Genomic DNA, 24,608 nt, shown 5'->3' on the forward strand with positions numbered 1-24,608 from the left:
ACGCTGGGATCACGCCCTAAGCCGGAGACAGGTGCTCAATGACTGCGCCACCCAGGCGCCCGGGTTGTGGGCTTCTTGATTTTTCAGCCTGCCTTCTGTGTTCTGGGGGAGGGGCCTACCGCGCCGATACTCAGGCAACCCTGTTTGGGTAGAGTCTCCGTGTCCCCTGCGAGGGGGGATGGGGATGGGCACTCTCTGAGCCGGTATTTCCAGGCTTTTGTTCTCTGGCGGCTTTCCCTAGCGGCCGGCTATGCCTCTTCTGAGAGAGCAGCAGAGGCTGCATTGTCACAGAACAGAGGGATTGCGGCCCATTCTCCACTGATGTTCTGGCCACTTTAACTCTGTTACTGTTGGTGCTGCTCAACCCTGCAGCATCCCGGGATGTGCGCACCAACCCGGCGTCCCTGCCCTCACTTCCAGGGCCGGGGCGTCTCTGTCCTTTGTGTTTCTAATGCCGACAGCCATGGGCCACCCCGCGCGCTCCCGGGTCTCCCGGTCTCAGTCTATGCCCGGTGAGCACACCTCGATTCCGGAGTTTCGTGAGAAGCCTCGTGGCGCGCGCACCCGGTTCAGGGTCTCAGTCTGCTGTTTCGCGGGTGCCGACCGCGAGTCCGCCCGCTCCCCCATGCAGGTGGCCCGCCAGCCGCCAGCCGCCCCGCGCGCGCTCCGGGAGCTCCCGGTCTCAGTCTGGATCCCGTGAGCACACCGGGATTTCGGTGTTCCGGGAGATGCCTGGTGGCGCGCGTTCACGGCTCACCGGTCGCAGTCCGCTCTCTCGCGGGTGCCCTCCGTGAGTCCGCCCCCCCCCTCTTCCCGTGCAGGTGGCTGCCGCTTCCCGGCGCCCAAACGCGGCGGCTCCCTCCCCCTTCCGTTTATCTTCCGATATCTGTGCACGGTTTACAGCTCCCCTCTTGGTACCTCAATACTCAGCGCTGGAGATGTTCATTTGTAGAGATCCAGATGTATCTTCCTGCGTCTCAGGCTGATTCCGTGGGTATTTAGGCTGGTCTGTTACCTATCCAGCTCGACTCAGGGGACTGACTGAAAAAGGGGTCCCCTACTCCTCCGCCATCTTAACTCCCCTCCAGTTTGGATATTTTCTACTGATTTCTCTTGTAGTTCACTTCCTGTCTTCTGATAGGTCGATCTATTTTTAGACACATCTGTTAAGTTCTTAATTTCATATATTTTATCTTCAGATTTTATTTTCAGTTTTAGAATGTCCATTTGATTCTTTATATAAATTCTTTGTTGAAATTCTATATCTTTTCATCTCTTTTGTCCATATTTTACATTATTTGTTAAATATATCAATCACTTAAAGTCCTTGTCTGCTAACTCCCATATCTGGATCACCTATGGGTATTTTTTTTCTATTTATTTATTTATTTTAGAGAGAGAGTGTGTGAGCAGGGGATTGGGCAGAGAGGGGGAGACAAGCAGACTCCCTGCTTTGAGTAGAGAGCCCAACACAGGGCTCGATCCCAGGACCCTGAGATCACGACCTGAGCTGAAACCAAGAGTTCACTGCTTAACTGACTGAACCACCCAGGCACCCCACCTATGGGTCTGTTTTTATAGGTTATGAGTCAGGTGGTTCTGTCTTCATACACTTAGTAATTTTTGTTTAAATGTCAAATGTTTTATATTAACACACACACACACACACACACACACGCACACATGCACACACCATCAACCTTAGAGGCTTCAGAGGATAGTATCATTCACCAAAGGTGAAATTCAAAAGATAAAGTTGGGATCTTACCAACTTAATCCAGTTACAAACTTACTTAGGTCAAGACTGCTTTGCCGTTTTGGTCAGATTTACACTACTTTTGTTTTCTTTTTTCCTAGAACATGGTCCTTCAAGCTTTTAATTGAGAGTATGGGTGGTCTAAGAACTTAGACTCTGCTTTTTAGCAGTTTTGGCTGAATTCAGAATTCAGCAAATACTTTTTTTTTATAATAATTTTTTATTATGTTATGTTAGTCACCATACAGTATATCCTTAGTTTTTGATGTAATGTTCCATGATTCATTATTTGCGTATAACACCCAGTGTACCATGCAATATGTGCCCTCCTTAATACCCATCACCGGCCTATCCCAATCCCCCACCCCCCTCCCCTCTGAAGCCCTCAGTTTGTTCCCCAGAGTCCACAGTCTCTCATGGTTCATTCCCCCTTCTGTTTATCCCCCACCTTCATTCTTCCCTTTCCTTCTACCGATCTTCCTATTTCTTATGTTCCATAAATGAGTGAAACCATATGATAATTGTCTTTCTCTGCTTGACCTATTTCACGTAGCATAATCTCCTCCAGTCCCGTCCATGCTGCTGCAAATATTGTGGAATCATTCTTTCTGATGGCTGAGTAATATTCCATTGTATATATGGGCCACATCTTCTTAATCCAGTCATCTGTTGAAGGGCATCTCGGCTCCTTTCACAATTTAATTATTGTGGACAATGCAGAATTCAGCATATTTAGGAAGAAACTGGCCTTGTGTTTGAGATTTTTCAGATCTTTACTTTTATCACTTCAGACCAAGCAGCTGTCAGTAATTTTGCTCATTTCTTGTGGGGAGGAGTTAAGATGGCGGAGGAGTAGGAGACACCGTTTTCAGCCGGTCCTCCGAGTCGAGCTGGATAGGTACCAGACCAGCCTAAACAACCACGGAACCAGCCTGAGACACAGGAAGATGCATCTGGATCTCTACAAATGAACATCTCCAGCGCTGAGTATTGAGGTACGAAGCGGGGAGCCATGAAACCGTGCACAGATATCGGAAGATAAACGGAAGGGGGAGGGAGCTGCCGCGTTCGGGTGCCGGGAAGCGGTAGCCACTTGCACAAGAGCGGGCGGGGCTCGTGGACGGCACCCGCAAAACAGCAGACTGAGACCGTGAGCCGGGTGCGCGCCAGCAGGCATCTCGCGAAACACCGGAATCCCGGTGTGCTCACTGGATCCAAACTGAGACCGGGAACTTCCGGAGTGCGTGCGGGGCAGCTGGCGGCTGGCGGCGTTAGAAACACAAAGGACAGAGACGCGCCGGCCCTGGAAATGAGGGCAGGGACGCCGGTTGTGGGGCACATATCCCGGGACACTGCAGGGTTGAGCAGCACCAACAGTAACAGAGTTAAAGTGGCCAGAACATTAGTAGAGAACGGGCCGCAATCCCTCTGTTCTGTGACAGAGGCTGAAATTCGGCCGCTGCTGCTCTCTCAGAAGAAGCACGGCAAACCGCCAGGGAAAGCCGCCAGAGAACAAAAGCCTGGAAATACCGGCTCAGAGAGTGCCCATCCCCATCCCCCCTCGCAGGGGACACGGAGACTCTACCCAAACAGGGTTGCCTGAGTATCGGCACGGCAGGCCCCTCCCCCAGAACACAGAAGGCAGGCTGAAAAATCAAGAAGCCCACAACCCAGGCGCCTGGGTGGCGCAGTCATTGAGCGCCTGTCTTCGTCTTAGGGCGTGATCCCAGCGTTCCAGAAAGGAGTCCCTCATCGGGCTCCTCGCTAGGTGCCTGCTTCTTCCTCTCCCACTCCCCTGCTTCTGTTCCCTCTCTCGCTGGTTGGCTGCCACATAAATAAATAAATAAAATCTTTAAAGAAGAAGCCCACATCCCTAAGATCCCTATAAAACAAGGGGCATGGCCTGGGACCCAGTCAATAATTTGGGCTCTGGACAACCCTGCAACCTCTAGTCATCAGAATGACAAGAAGGAGAAGCCCCCCCACCCCCAGCAAAGAAAAGACAGTGAGTCTGTGGCCTCTGCCACAGAAATAATGGATATGGATGTAACCAAAGTATCAGAAATGGAATTCAGAGTAACGATGGTCAAAATGATGAGTAGAATTGAAAAACTATTAACGAAAAGGTTACTGAGAATATAGAATCCCTAAGGACAGAAATGAGAGTGAATCTGACAGAAATTAAAAATTCTATGAGCCAAATGCAGGCAAAACTAGAGGCTCTGACGGCCAGGGTCACAGAAGCAGAGGAACGGGTTAGTGAATTGGAGGATGGGTTAATAGAGGAAAAAATGAAAATAGAAGATGGTCTTAAAAAAATCCACGCACACGAATGTAGGTTACGGGAGATTACTGACTCAATGAAACGATCCAATGTTAGAATCATTGGCATCCCCGAGAGGGTGGAGAAAAACAGAGGTCTAGAAGAGATATTTGAACAAATTGTAGCTGAAAACTTCCCTAATCTAGCGAGGGAAACAAACATTCGTGTCCAAGAGGCAGAGAGGACCCCTCCCAAGCTCAACCACGACAAACCTACGCCACGTCACGTCATAGTGCATTTCGCAAATATTAGATGCAAGGATACAGTATTGAAAGCGGCCAGGGCAAAGAAATTTCTCACGTACCAAGGCAAAGGCATCAGAATTACGTCATACCTGTCTACACAGACCTGGAATGAGAGAAAGGGTTGGGGGAGCATATTTAAAGCTCTTTCAGAGAAAAACATGCAGCCAAGGATCCTTTATCCAGCAAGGCTGTCATTCAGAATTGATGGAGAAATAAAGACATTTCAGAATCGCCAGTCATTGACCAATTTCGTAACCACGAAACCAGCCCTACAGAGGATATTACGGGGGGTTCTATAAAAGTAAAAAGGCCCCAAGAGTGATACAGAACAGAAAGTCACAGCCAATACAAACAAAGACTTTACAGGCAACATGGCATCATTAAAATCATATCTCTCAGTACTCAGTCTTAATGTGAATGGCTTAAATGCTCCCATAAAGCACCACAGGGTTGCAGATTGGATAAAAAGAAATGACCCATCCATTTGCTGTCTACAAGAGACTCACTTCGAACCCAAAGATACATTCAGACTGAGAGTAAGGGGATGGAGTACCATCTTTCACGCAAATGGACCTCAAAAGAAAGCTGGGGTAGCAATTCTCATATCAGATAAATTGGATTTTAAAGTAAAGACTATAGTTAGAGACGCAGAAGGGCACTATATTATTCTTAAAGGAAGTATTCAACAAGTGGATATGACAATTATAAATATATATGCCCCCAACAGGGGAGCAGCAAGATACACAAGCCAACTCTTAACAAGAATAAAGAGACATATAGATAAAAATACATTAATAGTAGGGGACCTCAACACTCCACTATCAGAAATAGACAGAACACCCTGGCAAAAACTAAGCAAAGAATCAAAGGCTTTGAATGCCATACTCAACGATTTGGACCTCATAGATATATATAGAACACTACACCCCAGAACCAAAGAATACTCATTCTATTCTAATGCCCATGGAACATTCTCAAGAATAGACCATGTTCTGGGACACAAAACGGGTCTCAACCGATACCAAAAGATTGAAATTATCCCCTGCATATTCTCAGACCACAACGCTCTGAAATTGGAACTCAACCACAAGGAAAAATTTGGAAGAAACTCAAACACATGGAGACTAAGAACCATCCTGCTCAGGAATGACTCGATAAACCAGGAAATCAAAAATCAAATTAAACAATTTATGGAGACCAATGAGAATGAAAATACAACAGTCCAAAACCTATGGGATACTGCAAAGGCAGTCCTAAGGGGGAAATACATAGCCATCCAAGCTTCACTCAAAAGAATAGAAAAATCTAAAATGCAGTTTTTATATTCTCACCTCAAGAAGCTGGAACAGCAACAGAGGGACAGGCCTAATCCACGCACGAGGAAGCAGTTGACCAAAATTAGAGCTGAAATCAATCAAGCAGAAACCAGAAGTACAGTAGAGCAGATCAACAGGACTAGAAGCTGGTTCTTGAAGAGAATCAATAAAATTGACAGACCACTGGCAAGACTTATCCAAAAGAAAAGAGAAAGGACTCAGATTATTAAAATTATGAATGAAAAAGGAGAGGTCACAACGAACACCATTGAAATTGGAAGGATTATTAGAAATTTTTATCAACAGCTATATGCCAATAAACTAAGCAATCTGGAAGAGATGGAATCCTTCCTGGAAACCTATAAACTACCAAGAGTGAAACCGGAAGAAATTGATTTCTTAAACAGGCCAATTAATTATGAAGAAATTGAGTCAGTGATAAACAACCTTCCAAACAGCAAAACTCCAGGCCCGGACGGTTTTCCTGGGGAATTCTACCAAACATTCAAAGAAGAAATAATACCTATTCTCCTAAAGCTATTTCAAAAAATAGAAACAGAAGGAAAGCTACCAAACTCATTCTATGAGGCCAATATTACCTTGATCCCCAAACCAGGCAAAGACCCCCTCAAAAAGGAGAATTACAGACCGATCTCCCTAATGAATATGGACGCCAAAATCCTCAACAAGATACTTACTAATAGAATCCAACAATACATTTAAAGGATTATCCATCACGATCAAGTGGGATTCATACCTGGGATGCAAGCGTGGTTCAATATTTGCAAATCAATCAGCGTGATACATCATAACAACAAGAAAAGCCTCAGGAACCATATGATCCTCTCAATCGATGCCGAAAAAGCATTTGACAAAATACAGCATCCTTTCCTGATTAAAACCCTTCAGAGTGTAGGAATAGAAGGTACATTTCTCAATCTCATAAAAGCCATCTATGAAAAGCCTACTGCAAATATTATTCTCAATGGGGAAAAGCTGGAAGCCTTTCCCTTAAGATCAGGAACTCGACAAGGATGCCTACTCTCGCCACTATTATTCAACATAGTACTAGAAGTCCTTGCAACAGCAATCAGAGGACAAAAAGGGATCAAAGGTATTCAAATCGGCAAAGAAGAAGTCAAAATGTCTCTCTTCGCAGATGGCATGATACTCTATATGGAAAACCCAAAAGAAGCCACTCCCAAACTATTAGAAGTTATAGAGCAATTCAGTAACGTGGCGGGATACAAAATCAATGCTCAGAAATCAGTTGCATTTCTGTACACGAATAACGAGAATGAAGAAAGAGAAATTAGGGAATCCATCCCATTTACAACAGCACCAAAAATCATACGTTACCTTGGAATTAACTTAACCAGAGACATAAATGATCTATATTCTAGAAACTATAAATCACTCTTGAAAGACATTGAAGAAGACATAAAAAGATGGAAAGATATTCCATGCTCATGGATTGGAAGAATTAACATAGTTAAAATGTCCATGCTACCCAGAGCAATCTACACTTTCAATGCTATCCCGATCAAAATACTGAGGACATTTTTCAAAGAACTGGAACAAATAGTCCTTAAATTTGTATGGAATCAGAAAAGGCCCCGAATCTCCAAGGAACTGTTGAAAAGGAAGTACAAAGCTGGGGGCATCACAATGCCGGATTTCGAGCTGTACTACAAAGCTGTGATCACAAAGACAGCATGGTACTGGCACAAAAACAGACACATAGACCAATGGAACAGAAAAGAGAACCCAGAAATGGACCCTCGGCTCTTTGGGCAACTAATATTTGATAAAGCAGGAAAAAACATCCGGTGGGAAAAAGACAGTCTCTTCAATAAATGGTGCTGGGAAAATTGGACAGCTACATGCCAAAGAATGAAACTTGACCACTATCTCACACCATACACAAAGATAAACTCCAAATGCATGAAAGACCTCGATGTGAGACAGGAATCCATCAAAATTCTAGAGGAGAACATAGGCAGCAACCTCTACGACATCGGCCAAAGCAACCTTTTTCATGACACATCCCCAAAGGCAAGAGAAACAAAAGATAAAATGAATTTATGGGACTTCATCAAGAATAAAAGCTTCTGCACAGCCAAGGAAACAGTCAAAAAAACTAAGATGCAGCCCACAGAATGGGAGAATATATTTGCAAATGATGCTACAGATAAAAGACTGGTATCCAAGATCTACAAAGAACTTCTCAAACTCAATACACGAGAAACAAATAAACAAATCAAAAAATGGGCAGATGATATGAACAGACACTTTTCCAATGAAGGCATACAAATGGCTAACAGACACATGAAAAAATGTTCAAAATCATTAGCCATCAATGAAATTCAAATCAAAACCACACTGAGATACCACCTTACGCCAGTTAGAATGGCAAAAACAGACAAGGCAAGAGACAAGAATTGTTGGAGAGGATGTGGAGAAAGGGGATCCCTCCTACATCGTTTGTGGGAATGCAAGTTGGTACAGCCACTCTGGAAAACAGTGTGGAGGTCCCTTAAAAAGTTAAAAATTGAGCTACCCTATGATCCAGCCATTGCACTACTGGGTGTTTACCCCAAAGATACAGATGTAGTGAAGAGAAGGGCCATATGCACCCCAATGTTCATAGCAGCATTGTCCACAATAGCTAAATTGTGGAAGGAGCCGAGATGTCCTTCAACAGATGACTGGATTAAGAAGTTGTGGTCCATATATACAATGGAATATTACTCAGCTATCAGAAAGAACGAGTTCTCAACATTTGCTACAACATGGACGGCACTGGAGGAGATAATGCTAAGTGAAATAAGTCAAGCAGAGAAAGACAACTATCATATGATTTCTCTCATCTATGGAACATAAGAACTAGGATGATCGGTAGTGGAAGAAAGGGATAAAGAAAGGGGGGGTAATCAGAAGGGGGAATGAAACATGAGAGACTATGGACTATGAGAAACAAACTGAGGGCCTCAGAGGGGATGGGGGTGGAGGAATGGGATAGACTGGTGATGGGTAGTAAGGAGGGCACGTATTGCATGGTGCACTGGGTGTTATACACAACTAATGAATCATTGAGCCTTACATCGGAAACCGGGGATGTACTGTATGGTGACTAACATAATATAATAAAAAATCATTAAAAAAATAATTTTGCTCATTTCTCTATCCTATAGCGGTATTTCTGTATTTGGCTCAGTTTCAGATCTCAGCCACTAGTCTGTGCCCAGAAATGGCAAATGCCCCCAAAACACCATAGACCTTTAGACTACCTGTAAGTGGTTCTTTGCTCTCTGGAATTTTGATCCTGATATTTCTTACTGCCTTCTCAGCTCTTTGATACCTTTAAATATGTGATTTTTGTAATTTTTTAAAAAAAGATTTTATTTATTTATTCGACAGAGACAGCCAGCGAGAGAGGGAACACAAGCAGGGGGAGTGGGAGAGGAAGAAGCAGGCTCATAGCGGAGGAGCCTGATGTGGGGCTCGATCCCATAACGCCGGGATCATGCCCTGACCCGAAGGCAGACGCTTAACCGCTGTGCCAACCCAGGCGCCCCTGATTTTTGTAATTTATCCAAGTTTTAGTTGTTGGTAAGTGGTAATGTTTACCTGCTTCCTACTCTTCCATCCTACATGGAAACATAAGTGTTCAGAGGTCCATATATTTAAAAAGTCTTTTGGAGGGCTATGTGAGTAATCTTTGAAAGGCCTCTAAACTAGGAAGTGATTAAATGGGCAGTGTGATAAGTGTTGTGACATGTTTAGGGGAGTAAGGGCTACCTAAACCAAGGTTAAAGAAATTAGATTTGGGGAGTCACAGGACACTTTCTGGAAGCAGTGTTGTCCAAGATGATAACCTAAAGGTTAAGCAGGAGTTAAACAGGCGTAGTTGAGGATACATTTCTTGAAGTTTTTCTTGGGATCTCTCACCTTAGCTAGCGACTGCATCTGGCCTATACTTCAGACTTGTCAGATAGTCATGAGTATTTGGAAACTGAATACCATGGTTTCTGGTGTGCTATAGTTTGCAGTGTGCTTACATCACACTTCCAATCTGCTGTTCACAGTTGATCCACCTTTCCTAAAATCCTTATTATCCCATATAAATTTAGGTGTTAGCTGCTTGGAAACAGAACTTTTAAAGTTGAATCTGGATTCAGCTTTGGGTTTTAATTCCACCAGCCTAGGGTAGCATTATTTTATTTTATTTTTAGATTTTTAAAAATTTATTTATTTGACACAGAGACAGCCAGTGAGAGAGACAGCCAGTGAGAGAGAGGGAACACAAGCAGGGGAAGTGGGAGAGGAAGAAGCAGGCTCCCAGCAGAGGAGCCTGATGTGGGACTCGATCCCAGAACGCTAGGATCACGCCCTGAGCCGAAGGCAGATGCTTAACAAATGAGCCACCCAGGCGCCCCTAGGGTAGCATTATTTTAAAGGAACTTTACTTCCCAGTGGAGTAATGAACTTTTGTGGGACACCAGGATAAAGGAGAGCAGAGGTTTGGTAAGGTTCTTTACCTGACCTGTGCTATGTCAGAGGATATTGAAAGAGTGAAAAGTGTTTTCACAGTCCTTGAAGTTATGTAGTACTTGGGAATGTGGTACTTGGGAAAGTTTGATTATAAACTGGACTTTTCTGTACCTTCAGACACCTGTGTTTATCTTCCCATCCTTAAAACTTAACTGGGGTAACCATAGGTAAAGCTGTGAAGTCATTAGGAACTTTGATGTTACAAACCTCCCTTCTATACTCCTTTCTCTTTTCAGTTTTCTCTTTCACTCTGGAGATCAAAGAAAGGAACAATAGCAGTCTTTATCATCAACCCACCAACACTTATAAAAGCATTTTCATGTATGGTTTCTTACTTTATACTCATATTGTGAGGTCAGCCTGGCATTTTACTAGTGCAAAACTGCTCAGAGAAAGTAAGGCACTGCTTTAGGGACAGTGATGGGCTTTTCTTTATGTCTTTAGTGGGCCCAGATGGTCTGCTGGAGTCCTGAGTATATTAGACCTTTTTGGGAAAGAATTTACTTTCATTGTTTCTCTTATTCTGCCATTCTGTGGCCCAGTGTTTTTAATGCATCTCTCAGTGCTTTAGACCACAATTTGGTCTGCTATTATTTATGAGTTTGATCTGCTGTCAGTCATTTATGAGTTTGAATAGGCTGGCTCAGCCAGGATTAGTAGTTCTGTTCCCAGAAACTACTTGAGAAGACCTTCTATAGTTTGAAATTGTCTTATATTTGTTGGAGTTTCTATTGTAGTCATACACAATTTTAGCAATGTGGATCAAAAACAAATGAGTGAATACAGCTTATTCGTAAACTTTAAAGTTACCATATTTGTGTTTTTTGGGGGTGTGTGTGTGTAAATATCCTCATCTTTTATCTAACTCTGCCTGGATGCAGGGAAGGCTAGGGGAGTTCTGATCCTCTCAACACTATGTTTCTAGGGGTTAGGGTTGAGAAGGAAGAAGCAGTGGTACTGTTGAATACTCAGATACTGCCTCAGCTTGGCTACTATATGGATCAGTGTTGGTATGGTGGAGATTATCTGAATTTGGGAGAGATATCTGCTGGGCTCTGTGGCCACTGGGCTAGAGAAGTAAAAACAGGCTCATATAGGGGAAGAGAAGAAAGGAGAGCACAGCTTACCTGGAAGGGAAGAAGGGTGTACCTTGATCAAGGCTAGGCAATAATACCAGATTGATTTCTAACTTATTTTTACTGAATCAACTTCTTTCATCTTCACAGTGATCATAGGACTTGTTTATATTTCCATTCTACAGATGAGGCTACGTGCCTTAAAGCAGCTCAGGTCAATTGGTTTTTCTTTCTTTTTTTTTTTTTTTACATTTACAGAACTTTATTTATTTTTTTAAAATATTTTTTATTATATTATGTTAGTCACCATACAGTACATCCCTGGTTTTTGATGTAAAGTTCGGTGATTCATTAGTTGCGTATAACACCCAGTGCACCATGCAATACGTGCCCTCCTTACTACCCATCACCAGCCTATCCCATTCCCCCACCCCCCTCCCCTCCGAAGCCCTCAGTTTGTTTCTCATAGTCCATAGTCTGTCATGCTTCACTCCCCTCTCTGATTACCTCCCCGTTCTTTATCCCTTTCTTCTCCTACCGATCTTCCTAGTTCTTATGTTCCATAGATGAGAGAAACCATATGATAATTGTCTTTCTCTGCTTGACTTATTTCACTTAGCATTATCTCCTCCAGTGCCGTCCATGTTGTAGCAAATGTTGAGAACTCGTTCTTTCTGATAGCTGAATAATATTCCATTGTATATATGAGACCACAACTTCTTAATCCAGTCATCTGTTGAAGGACATCTCGGCTCCTTCCACGATTTAGCTATTGTGGACAATGCTGCTATGAACATTGGGGTGCATATGGCCCTTCTCTTCACTACGTCTGTATCTTTGGGGTAAATACCCAGTAGTGCAATGGCTGGGTCATACGGTAGCTCAATTTTTAACTTTTTTAAGGGACCTTCACACTGTTTTCCAGAGTGGCTGTACCAACTTGCATTCCCACCAACAATGTAGGAGGGATCCCCTTTCTCCACATCCTCTCCAGCAATTGTTGTTTCTTGCCTTGTCATTTTTGCCATTCTAACTGGCATAAAGTGGTATCTTAGTATGGATTTGATTTGAATTTCCCTGATGGCTAATGATTTTGAACATTTTTTCATGTGTCTGTTAGCCATTTATATGTCCTCATTAGAAAAGTGTCTGTTCATATCTTCTGCCCATTTTATGATTTGTTTATTTATTTCTCGTGTATTGAGTTTGAGAAGTTCTTTGTAGATCTTGGATACCAGTCTTTTATCTGTAGCATCATTTGGAAGTATATTCTCCCATTCTGTGGGCTGCCTTAGTTTTTTTGACTGTTTCCTTGGCTGTGCAGAAGCTTTTTATCTTGATGAAGTCCCACAAGTTCATTTTATCTTTTGTTTCTCTTGCCTTTGGAGATGTGTCATGAAAAAGGTTGCTTTGGCCGATGTCGTAGAGGTTGCTGCCTATGTTCTCCTCTAGGATTTTGATGGATTCCTGTCTCACATTGAGGTCTTTCATCCATTTAGAGTTTATCTTTGTGTATGGTGTGAGAGAGTGGTCAAGTTTCATTCTTTTGCATGTAGCTGTCCAATTTTCCCAGCACCATTTATTGAAGAGACTGTCTTTTTCCCACTGAATGTTTTTTCCTGCTTTGTCAAAAATTAGTTGCCCACAGAGCTGAGGGTCCATTTCTGGGTTCTCTATTCTGTTCCATTGGTCTCTGTGTCTGTTTTTGTGCCAGTACCATGCTGTCTTTGTGATCACAGCTTTGTAGTACAGCTCGAAATCTGGCATTATGATGCCCCCAGTTTTGTTTTTCCTTTTCAACAATTCCTTGGCTATTTGGGGCCTTTTCTGGTTCCATACAAATTTAAGGGCTATTTGTTCCAGTTCTTTGAAAAATGTCATTGGTATTTTGATTGGGATAGCATTGAAAGTGTAGATTGCTCTGGGTAGCATGGTCATTTTAACTATGTTAATTCTTCCGATCCATGAGCATAGAATATTTTTCCATCTTTTTGTGTCTTCTTCAATGTCTTTAAAGAGTGATTTGTAGTTTCTAGAATATAGATCCTTTATGTCTCTGGTTAAGTTAATTCCAAGGTAACGTATGATTTTTGGTGCTGTTGTAAATGGGATGGATTCCGTAATTTCTCTTTCTTCAGTCTCATTGTTCGTGTATAGAAATGCAACTGATTTCTGAGCATTGCTTTTGTATCCCACCACATTACTGAATTGCTCTATAACTTCTAATACTTTGGGAGTGGATTCTTTTGGGTTTCCACATACAGTATCATGTCATCTGCAAAGAGAGACATTTTGACTTCTTTGCCGATTTGGATACCTTTTATCCCTTTTTGTTGTCTGATTGCTGTTGGAAGGGCTTCTAGTACTATGTTGAATAATAGTGGTGAGAGTGGGCATCCTTGTCGTGTTCCTGATCTTAAGGGAAAGGCTTCCAGCTTTTCCCCATTGAGAATGATATTTGCTGTAGGCTTTTCATAGATGGTTTTTATGAGATTGAGGAATGTACCCTCTATCCCTACACTCTGAAGGGTTTTAATCAGGAAAGGATGCTGTATTTTGTCAAATGCTTTTTCTGCATCAATTGAGAGGATCATATGGTTCCTGAGTCTTTTCTTGTTGATATGATGTATCACGCGGATCGATTGCGAATGTCGAACCACGCTTGCATCCCAGGGATGAATCCCACTTGGTCATGATGGATAATCCTTTTAATGTACTGTTGGATTCTATTAGTAAGTATCTTGTTGAGGATTTTGGCGTCCATATTCATTAGGAAAATCGGTCTGTAATTCTCCTTTTTGAGGGGGTCTTTGCCTGGTTTGGGGATCAAGGTAATATTGGCCTCATAGAATGAATTTTGGTAGCTTTCCTTCTGTTTCTATTTTTTTGAAATAGCTTTAGGAGAATAGGTATTATTTCTTCTTTAAATGTTTGGTAGAATTCCCTGGGAAAACCATCCGGTCCTGGAGTTTTGTTATTTGGAACGTTTTTTATCACTTTTTCAATCTCTTCATAATTGGCCTGTTTACAAAATCAATTTCTTCCTGCTTCATTCTTGGTAGTTTATAGGTTTCCAGGAAGGCCTCCATCTCTTCCAGACTGCTTAATTTATTGGCATATAGCTGTTGATAAAAGTTTCTAATAATCCTTCCAATTTCATTGGTGTGATTGTGACCTCTCCCTATTCATTCATAATTTTATTAATTTGGGTCCTTTCTACATTCTTTTGGCTAAGTCTTGCCAGTGGTTTGTCAGTTTTATTTACTCTTTCAAAGAACTAGCTTCTAGTTCTGTTGATCTGCTCTACTGTGCTCCTGGTTTCTAATTCATTGATTTCTGCTCTACTCTTGATCAACTGCTTCCTCGTGCGTGGATTAGGCCTGTTCCTCTGTTGCTGTTCCAGCTTCTTGAGGTGAGAATATAAAAACTGCATTTTAGGGGCGCCTGGGTGGCACAGCGGTTAAGCGTCTGCCTTCGGCTCAGGGCGTCATCCTGGCGTTATGGTATCGAGCCCCACATCAGGCTCCTCCACTAGGAGCCTGCTTCTTCCTCTCCCACTCCCCCTGCTTGTGTTCCCTCTCTCGCTGGCTGTCTCTATCTCTGTCGAATAAATAAATAAAATCTTTAAAAAGAAATAAAAAAATAAAAAATAAAAACTGGATTTTAGATTTTTCTATTCTTTTGAGTGAGGCTTGGATGGCTATGTATTTTCCCCTTAGGATTGCCTTTGCATTATCCCATAGGTTTTGGACCATTGTGTTTTCATTTCCGTTGGTCTCCATAAATTGTTTAAATTGATTTTTGATTTCCTGGTTTATTGAATCATTCTTGAGCAGGATGGTTCTTAGTTTCCAAGTGTTTGAGTTTCTTCCAAATTTTTCCTTATGGTTGAGTTCCTATTTCAAAGCGTTGTGGTCTGAGAATATGCAGGGAATAATTTCAGTCTTTTGGTATCGGTTGAGACCTGTTTTGTGACCCAGAACATGGTCTATTCTTGAGAATGTTCCATGGGCATTAGAATAGAATGAGTATTCTTTGGTTCTGGGGTGTAGTGTTCTATATATATCTATGAGGTCCAACTCGTTGAGTATGGCATTCAGAGCTCTTGTTTCTTTGTCGATTTTCGCTTAGGTGCTCTGTCTATTTCTGATAGTGGAGTGTTGAGGTCCTCTACTATTAGTGTATTTTTATCTATATGTCTCTTTATTGTGGTTAAGAGTTGGCTTGTGTATCTTGCTGCTACCCTGTTGGGGGCATAGATATTTGTAATTGTTATATCCACTTGTTGGATACATCCTTTAAGAATAATATAGTGCCCTTCTGTATCTCTAACTATAGTCTTTAGTTTAAAATCCAATCTGTCTGCTATGAGAATTGCTACCTCAGTTTTCTTTTGAGGTCCATTGGCGTGAAAGATGGTATTCCATCCCTTTACTTTCAGTCTGAATGTATCTTTAGGTTCAAAATGAGTCTCTTGTAGACAGCAAATGGATGGGTTATGTCTTTTTATCTAATCTGCAACCCTGTGGCGTTTATGGGAGCATTTAGGCCATTTACATTGAGACTGATTATTGAGAGATATGATTTTAATGATGCCATGTTGCCTGTAAAGTCTTTGTTTCTATAGATTGTGACTTTCTGTTCTGTATCACTCTTGGGGCCTTTTTACTTTTATAGAACCCCCTTTAATATCTCCTGTAGGGCTGGTTTCGTGGTTACGAAATTGGTCAATGACTGGCAATTCTGGAAGGTCTTTATTTCTCCATCAATTCTGAATGACAGCCTTGCTGGGTAAAGGATCCTTGGCTGCATGTTTTTCTCTGAAAGAGCTTTAAAAATGCCCCCCCCCAACCCTTTCTCTCATTCCAGGTCTGTGTAGACAGGTCTGACGTAATTCTGATACCTTTGCCTTGGTACGTGAGAAATTTCTTTGCCCTGGCCGCTTTCAATACTGTATCCTTGGATCTAATATTTGCAAAATGCACTATGATGTAACGTGGTGTAGGTTTGTCGTGGTTGAGCTTGGGAGGGGTCCTCTCTGCCTCTTGGACACGAAAGCTTGTTTCCTTTGCTAGATTAGGGAAGTTTTCAGCTACAGTTTGGTAAAATATCTCTTCTAGACCTCTGTTTTTCTCCACCCCCTCGGGAATGCCAGTGATTCTGACATTGGAACGTTTCATCGAGTCAGTAATCTCCCGTAACCTACATTCCTGAGCGTGGATTTTTTTGAGTCCAGATTCTGTTTTAGCTTTTTCTTCTACTAACCCATCCTCCAATTCGCTGATACATTCTTCTACCTCATTCACCCTGGCCGTCAGAGCCTCTAGTTTTGACTGCATTTGGCTCATAGAATTTTTAATTTCTGCCAGATTCGCTCTCATTTCCGCCGTTAGAGATTCTGTATTCTCATTAACATTTTTGTTAATACTTTTTTCAAGTCTGCACATCATCTTGACCATTGTTACTCTGAACTCCATTTCTGATAATTTGGTTATATCCATATCCATTAGTTCTGTGGCAGAGGCCACAGACTCATTGTCTTTTCTTTGCTGGGGGAGATTTCTCCTTCTCGTCATTCTGATGAGGAGAGGTTGCGGGGTTGTCCAGAGCCCAAATTATTGACCGGGACCCAGGCAGTGCACACTTGTTTTATAGGGACCTTAGGGATGGGGGCGTCTTGATTTTTCAGCCTTCCTTCTGGGGGAGGGGCCTGCCGTGCCGATACTCAGGCAACCCTGTTTGGGTAGAGTCTCCGTGTCCCCTGGGAGGGGGTATGGGGGTGGGCACACTGTGAACTGGTATTTCCAGGCTTTTGTTCTCTGGCGGCTTTCCCTGGCAGTTTGCTGTGCCTCTTCTGAGAGTCAGAGCAGCAGTAGCCGAATCTCAGCCTTTATCTCAGAACAGAGGGATCGCAGACCTCTCCACTGTGTTTCTGGCCACTTTAACTCTGTTTCTGTTGGTGCTGATCTACCCTGCAGCATCCCGGGATGTGTGCCCCACAGCCAGCGTCCCAGCCCTCACTTCCATGGCCAGCGCGTCTCTGTCCTTTGTGTTTCTAACACCGCCAGCCGCCAGCCACCCCCGCTCACTCCGGAGCTCCGTCTCAGTGTGGCTCGCGGGCGCTCTGAAGCTCCAGCCCTCAGACTGGTCGTGATTGTTCCCTGGCTCCCGGTCCCAGTCCGCTCTCTCGCGGGTGCCGATCCTCGCGTCCGCCCGCTCCCCCATGCAGGTGGCTACCACTTCCCGGCGTCTGAATGCGGCAGCTCCCTCCCCCTTCCATTTATCTTCCGATATCTGTGCGAGGTTTCACGGCTCCCCGCTTCATACCTCAATACTCAGCACTGGAGATGTTCGTTTGTAGAGATCCAAATGTATCTTCCTGTGTCTCAGGCTGATTCCATGGATGTTCAGGATGGTCTGGTACCTATCCAGCTCGACTCAGGGGACCAGCTGAAAAAGGGGTCCCACCATCTTAACCTCAATTGGGTTTTTCAACCTGTCTTTCAGTTCCAAAGCCATCATCGTTATCTGCTCTGTTTTGCTGCTTTATTGGTATTATTTTTTATAAACACAATTTTGAAAATGAAGTGTGTCATTGTGATCTGTTCTCTGAGAGGAGTATGGCTGTACTTTCTAGTTTCTCCTTATTTTAAGAAATGATTTAAGTACAGTATTATAAAGAATTTTGAAAATATAGAAAAAAAGGGAAAATAATCTTTTTTCCCTCTATTTTTAAAAATTTAAATTAATTAACATATAGCATATTATTAGCTTCAGAGGTAGAGTTCAGTGATTCATCAGTCTTATATAACACTCAGTGCTCATTACATCCCATGCCCTCCTTAATGTCCATCACCCAGTTACCCCATCCCCCCATCCCCTCTCCACTAGCAGCCCTCAGTTTGTTTCCTATGATGAAGAGTCTCTTATGGTTTTTCTCCCTCTCTGATTTCATCTTGTTTTATTTTTCCCTCCCTTCACCTATGCTTCTCTGTTTTGTTTCTTAAATTCCATGTATGAGTGAAATCATATGATAATTGTCTTTCTCTGAATGACTTATTTCACTTAGCATAATACCCTCTAGTTCCATCCATGTCATTGCAAATGGCAAGATTTCATTTTTTTTGGTGGCTGAGTAATATTCCATTGTTTATATAAACCACATCTTCTTTATCCATTCATCTCTTGATGGGCATCTGGGCTCTTTCCGTAGTTTGGCTATTGTGGACATTGTTGCTATAAACATTGGGGTGCAGGTGCCCCTTCAGATCACTACATTTGTATCTTTGGGGTAAATGCCTAGTAGTGCAATTGCTGGGTCATAGGTAGCTCTATTTTCAACTTTTGGAGGAATCTTCATACTATTTTCCAGAGTGGCTGCACCAGTTTGCATTCCCACCAACAGTGTAAGAGAGTTCCCCTTTCTCTACATCCTCGCCAACATCTGTCATTTCCTGATTTGTGAATTTTAGCCATTCTGACTGGTGTGAGGTGGCATCTCATTTTGTATTTCCCTGATGCTGAGTGATGTTGAGCATTTTTTCATGTGTCTGTTGGCCACTTGGATGTTTTCTTTGGCGAAATGTCTGTTCATGTCTTCTGTCCATTTTTTTTTAAAAGATTTTATTTATTTATTCGACAGAGATAGAGACAGCCAGCAAGAGAGGGAACACAAGCAGGGGGAGTGGGAGAGGAAGAAGCAGGCTCACAGCAGAGGAGCCTGATGTGGGGCTCGATCCCATAACGCCGGAATCACGCCCTGAGCCGAAGGCTGACGCTTAATCGCTGTGCCACCCAGGCGCCCCAAAGATTTTATTTATTTATGTGACAGAGAGACAGCCAGCGAGAGAGGGAACACAGCAGGGGAGAGGGAGAGGAAAAAGCAGGCTCCCAGCCGAGGACCCCGATGTGGGACTCGATCCCGCAACGCCGGGATCATGCCCTGAGCCGAAGGCAGGCGCCTAACGACTGAGCCTGTCCATTTCTTGATTGGATTATTTGTTCTTTGGGTGTTGAGTTTGGTAAGTTCTTTTTTTTTTTTTTTAAGGATTTTATTTATTTATTTGACAGAGATAGAGACAGCCAGCGAGAGAGGGAACACAAGCAGGAGGAGTGGGAGAGGAAGAAGCAGGCTTATAGTGGAGGAGCCTGATGTGGGGCTCGATCCCATAACGCCAGGATCACGCCCTGAGCCGAAGGCAGATGCTTAACTGCTGTGCCACCCAGGCGCCCCCAGAGTTTGGTAAGTTCTTTATAGATTTTGGATACTAGCCCTTTATCTGATATGTCATTTGCAAATATATTCTCCCATTCTGCTGGTCGTCTTTTGGTTTTGCCAACTGTTTCCTTTGCTGTACAAAAGTCTTTTATCTTGATGAAGTTCCAGTAGTTCATTTTTGCTTGTGTTCCCCTTGCCTCTGGAGACATGTCCAGCAAGAAGTTGGTGCAACTGAGGTCAAAGAAGGTGGTGTCTGTGTTCTCCTTGAGGATTTTGATGAATTCCTGTCTCACATGTAGGTCTTTCATCCATTTTGAGTCTGTTTTTGAGTGTGGTGTAAGAAAATGGTCCAGTTTCATTCTTCTGCATGTGGCTGTCCAATTTTCCTAACACCATTTGTTGAAGAGACTGTATTTTTTTTGTTGGATGTTCTTTCCTATTTTGTCCAAGATTGGTTGACCATAGAGTTGAGGGTCCATTTCTGGGTTCTCTACTCTGTTCCATTGATCTGTGTGTCTGTTTTTGTGCCGGTACCATTCTGTCTTCATTACAGCTTTGTAATACAGCTTTGAAGTCTGGAATTGTGATGCCACCAGCTTTGGTTTTCTTTTTCAACATTCCTTTGGCTATTTGGGGTCTTTTCTGGTTCCATACAAATTTTAGGATTATTTGTCCCAGCTCTGTGAAAAATGTTGATGGTATTTTGATAGGGATTGCATTGAATGTATAGATTGCTCTAGGTAGCATAGACATTTTAACAATATTTGATCTTCTGATTCATGAGCACAGAAGATTTTTCCATTTCTTTGTGTCTTCCTCAATTTCTTTTATGAGTGTTCTGTAGTTTTCAGAGTATAAACCCTTTGTCTCTTTGGTTAGGTTATTCCTAGGATTTTATGGTTTTTGGTGCAGTTGTAAATGTAATAGATTCCTTAAATTCTCTTTCTTCTCATTGTCAGTGTATAGAAATACAACTGGTATCTGTGCATTGATTTTATATCCTGCCATGTTGCTGAATGCCTGTATGAGTTCTAACAATTTAGAGGTGGAGTCTTTAAGATTTTTCCACGTAGAATAGAATGTCATCTGTGAGAGAGAGTTTGACTTCTGTGCCGATTTAGATGCCTCTTATTTCTTTTTGTTGTCTGATTGCTAAGTCTAGGATTTCCAGTACTTGTTGAACAACAGTGGTGAGAGTGGACATCCCTGTCGTGTTCCTGACCTTAGGGGAAAAGCTCTCAGTTTTTCCCCATTGAGAATGACATTTGCTGTGGGCTTTTCATATATGGCTTTTATGATATTGAGGCATGTTCCCTCTATCCCTACACTGTAAAGAGTTTTAATCAAGAAAGGATGCTATACTTTGTCAACTGCTTTTTCTGCATTTATTGAGAGGACCAATTAGTTCTTGTCTTTTCTTTTATTAATGTAGTGTATCATATTGATTTGCAGATGTTGAACCACCCTTGAATCCCAGGAATAAATCCCACTTGGTCATGGTGAATAATCCTTTTAATGTACTGTTGGATCCTATTGGCTAATATCCTGGTGAGAATATCCTGGTGAGAATTTTGGCATCCACGTTCATCAGGGATCTTGGTCTGTAATTCTCCTTTTTGGTGAGGTCTTTGTCTGGTTTTGGAATCAAGGTAATGCCAGCCTCATAGAGTTTGGAAGTTTTCCTTCCATTTCTATGTTTTGAAATAGCTTCTGAAGAATAGGTATTAATTCTTCTTTAAATGTTTGGTGGAATTACCCTGGGAAGCCATCTGGGCCTGGACTCTTGTTTGTTGGGAGATTTTTGATTTACTGCTTCAAGTTCCTTGCTGGTTATGGGTCTTCTATTTCTATGAGTTTTCTATTTCTTCCTGTTACAATTTTGGTAGTTTATACATTTCTAGGAATGCATCAGTTTCTTCCAGATTGCCTAATTTGTTGGCATATAGTTGCTTATAATATATTCTTATAATTGTTTGTATTTCTTTGGTGTTGGTTGCAATCTCTCCTCTTTAACTCATGATTTTATTTATTTGGGTCCTTTCTCTTTTCTTTTTGATAACTCTGGCTAGGGGTTCATTGATCTTATTAATTCTTTCAAAGAACCAGGTCCTAGTTTCATTGATCTGTTCTAATGTTCTTTTGGTTTCTGTTGCATTGATTTCTGTGCTAATCTTGATTAATTCTCTTCTCCTGCTGGGTTTAGGCTTTATTTGCTGTTTTTTCTCCAGCCTCTTTAAGTATAAGGTAGTTTGTGTATTTGAGACCTTTCTTATTTCTTGAAAAAGGTTTGTATTGCTATATACTTCCCTCGTAGGACCGCCTTCGCTGCATCCCAAAGGTTTTGAACAGTTGTGTTTTCATTTTCATTTGTTTCCATGAATTTTTAAAATTCTTCTTTAATTTCCTGGTTGACCCGTTCATTCTTTGGTAGGATGCTCTTTAGCCTCCGTGTATTTGAGTTCTTTCCAAATTTCCTCTTGTGATTGAGTTTGAGTTTCAAAGCCTTGTGGTCTGAAAATATGCAGGGAATAATCCCAGTCTTCTGTTACTGGTTGAGACCTGATTCGTGACCCAGTATGTGATCTATCCTGGAGAATGTTTCGTGTGCACTTGAGAAGCATTCTGTTGCTTTAGGATAGAATACTCTGAATATATCCATACAGTCCACCTGGTCCAGAGTGACATTCATAGCCCTTGTTTCCTTGTTGATCTTCTGCTTAGATTATCTGTCCGTTGCTCTGAGTGGTGTTAAGGTCCTGTACTATTACTGTATTATTATCAATATGTTTCTTTAATTTGGTTATTAATTGGTTTATATAATTAGCTGCTCCCATGTTAGGGGCATAGATATTTACAATTGTTAGATTTTCTTGTTGGATAGACCCTTTAATTATGATATAGTGTCCTTCCTCATTTCTTGTTACAGTCTTTGGTTTAAAATCTAATTTGTTCGATATACGGATTACTACCCCAACTTTCTTTTGATGTCCATTAGCATAGTAAATGGTTCTCCACCCCCTCACTTTCAATCTGGAGGTGTCTTTGGGTCTAAAATGAGTCTCTTGTAGACATTATATGGATGGGTCTTGCTTTTTTATCCAGTCTGATACCCTGTATCTTTTGATTGGAACATTTAGCCTATTTCCATTCAGAGTAACTTTTGAGAGATATGAATTTAGTGCCATTGTATTACCTATGAAGTCACTGTTTCTGTATGTTGTTTCTGTTTCTTTCTGGTCTGTGTTACTTTTGGGCTTTGTCTTCGCTTATAGGATCCCTTTTAATAATTCTTGCAGGGCTGGTTTAGTGATCATAAATTCTTTTAGTTTCTGTTTGTGCTGGAAGCTCTTTATCTCTCCTTCTATTCTGAATGATAGCTTTGCTAGATAAAGTATTCTTGACTGCATATTTTTCTCATTTTGCACCCTGAATATATTGCTCCTGTCCTTTCTGGCCTGCCAGGTCTCTGTGGATGGGTCTGCTCACAGTCTTATGTTTCTACCCTTGTAGATTAAGGACCTCTTGTCCCAAGCTGCTTTCAGGATTTTCTCTTTGTCTCTGAAATTTACAAGCTTCACTATTATATTGTTGAGGTGTTGACCTATTTCTTTTGATTTTGAGGGTGGTTCTGTGTGCCTCCTGGACTTGAATGCCTGTTTCCTTCCCCAGATTAGGGAAGTTCTCAGCTATAAATTGCTCAAATATACCTTCTGTCCCTCTCTCTCTCCTCTTCTTCAGGGACCCCAGTTATTCTAATATTGTTTCACTTTTTGGTATCACTTATCTCTTGAATTCTCCCCTCATGATCCAGTAGTTATTTATCTCTCTTTTTCTCAGCTTCTTAATCTCCACCATTTTGTCTTCTATATCACTAATTCTCTTTTCTGCCTCATTTATCCTAGCAGTTAGAGCCTCCATTTTTTATTGTATCTCTCACACCCCTTCACCCATTTTGCCCATCCGCCCTCACCCCTCCATTCTGGAAACCATCAGTTTGCACTCTTTGTTTATGTGCCTGTTTCTGCTTTTTGTTAGTTTATTCATTTGTTTTGTTTTTTAGATTCCATGTATAAGTGAAATCATATGGTATTTGTCTTTCTCTGACTTATTTTACTTAACATGATATCCTCTAGGTTCATCCATGTTGTTGCAAATGGCAAGATCTCATTCTTTTTTATGGCTGAGTAATAGTCCGTTATATATCTCTATATTTCATATCTTTATCCATTCATTTATTGATGGATACTTGCGTTGCTTCCACATCTTGGCTATTGTAAATAATGTAGTGAACATAAAGGTGCATATGTCTTTTAGAATTTGTGTTTTCATTATCTTTGGGTAAATACCCTGTAATGGAATTACTGGTTCATATGTTATTTTTATCTTTACTTTTTTGAGGAACCATGATACTGTTTTCCACAGTGGCTGTAGCAATTTACATCCCCACCAACAGTGCATGAAGGTTCCTTTTTTCTCTCTCTACATCTTCACCAATGCTTGTTATTTTTGATTCTAGCCATTCTGATAGGTATAAGGTGATATCTCATTGTGGTTTTGATTCGCATTTCCCTGATCATTAGTGATGAGCATCTTTTCATGTGTCTGTTGGCCTTCTGTATGTCCTCTTTGGAAAAATGTCTATTCACATGCTCTGCCCATTTTAAAATTGGATGATGATGATGATGATGATTATAGGTGTAGAGTTATATAAGTTCTTTACGTATTTTGGATATTAACCTCTTATTGGATATATCATTTGCAAATATCTTCCTCCATTCAATACGTTGTCTTTTCATTTGTTGATGGTTTTCTTTGCTGTGAAAAAGCTTTTTATTTTGATGTAGTCCTGATAATTTAATTTTGCTTTTGTTTCCCCTACCTGGCACATATCTAGAAAAATGTTGTGAAGGCAAATGTCAAAGAAATTATTGCCTGTGTTTTCTTTTAGGATTTTTATGGTTTTATGGCTCACGTTTTCAGTTTATTTTTACGTGTAGTGTAAGAAAGTGGTCCAGTTTCATTCTTTTGCATATAAGCTGTCCAGTTTTTCCAGCATCATTTGTTGAAGAGACGTCCTTTTCCCATTGTATATTTACCTCTTTGTCATAGATTATTTGACC

The sequence above is a fragment of the Ursus americanus genome, chromosome 6, assembly GCF_024610735.1.
Source record: "Ursus americanus isolate L20-20 chromosome 6, mUrsAme1.1.p, whole genome shotgun sequence".
Classification (NCBI taxonomy): Eukaryota; Metazoa; Chordata; class Mammalia; order Carnivora; family Ursidae; genus Ursus; species Ursus americanus.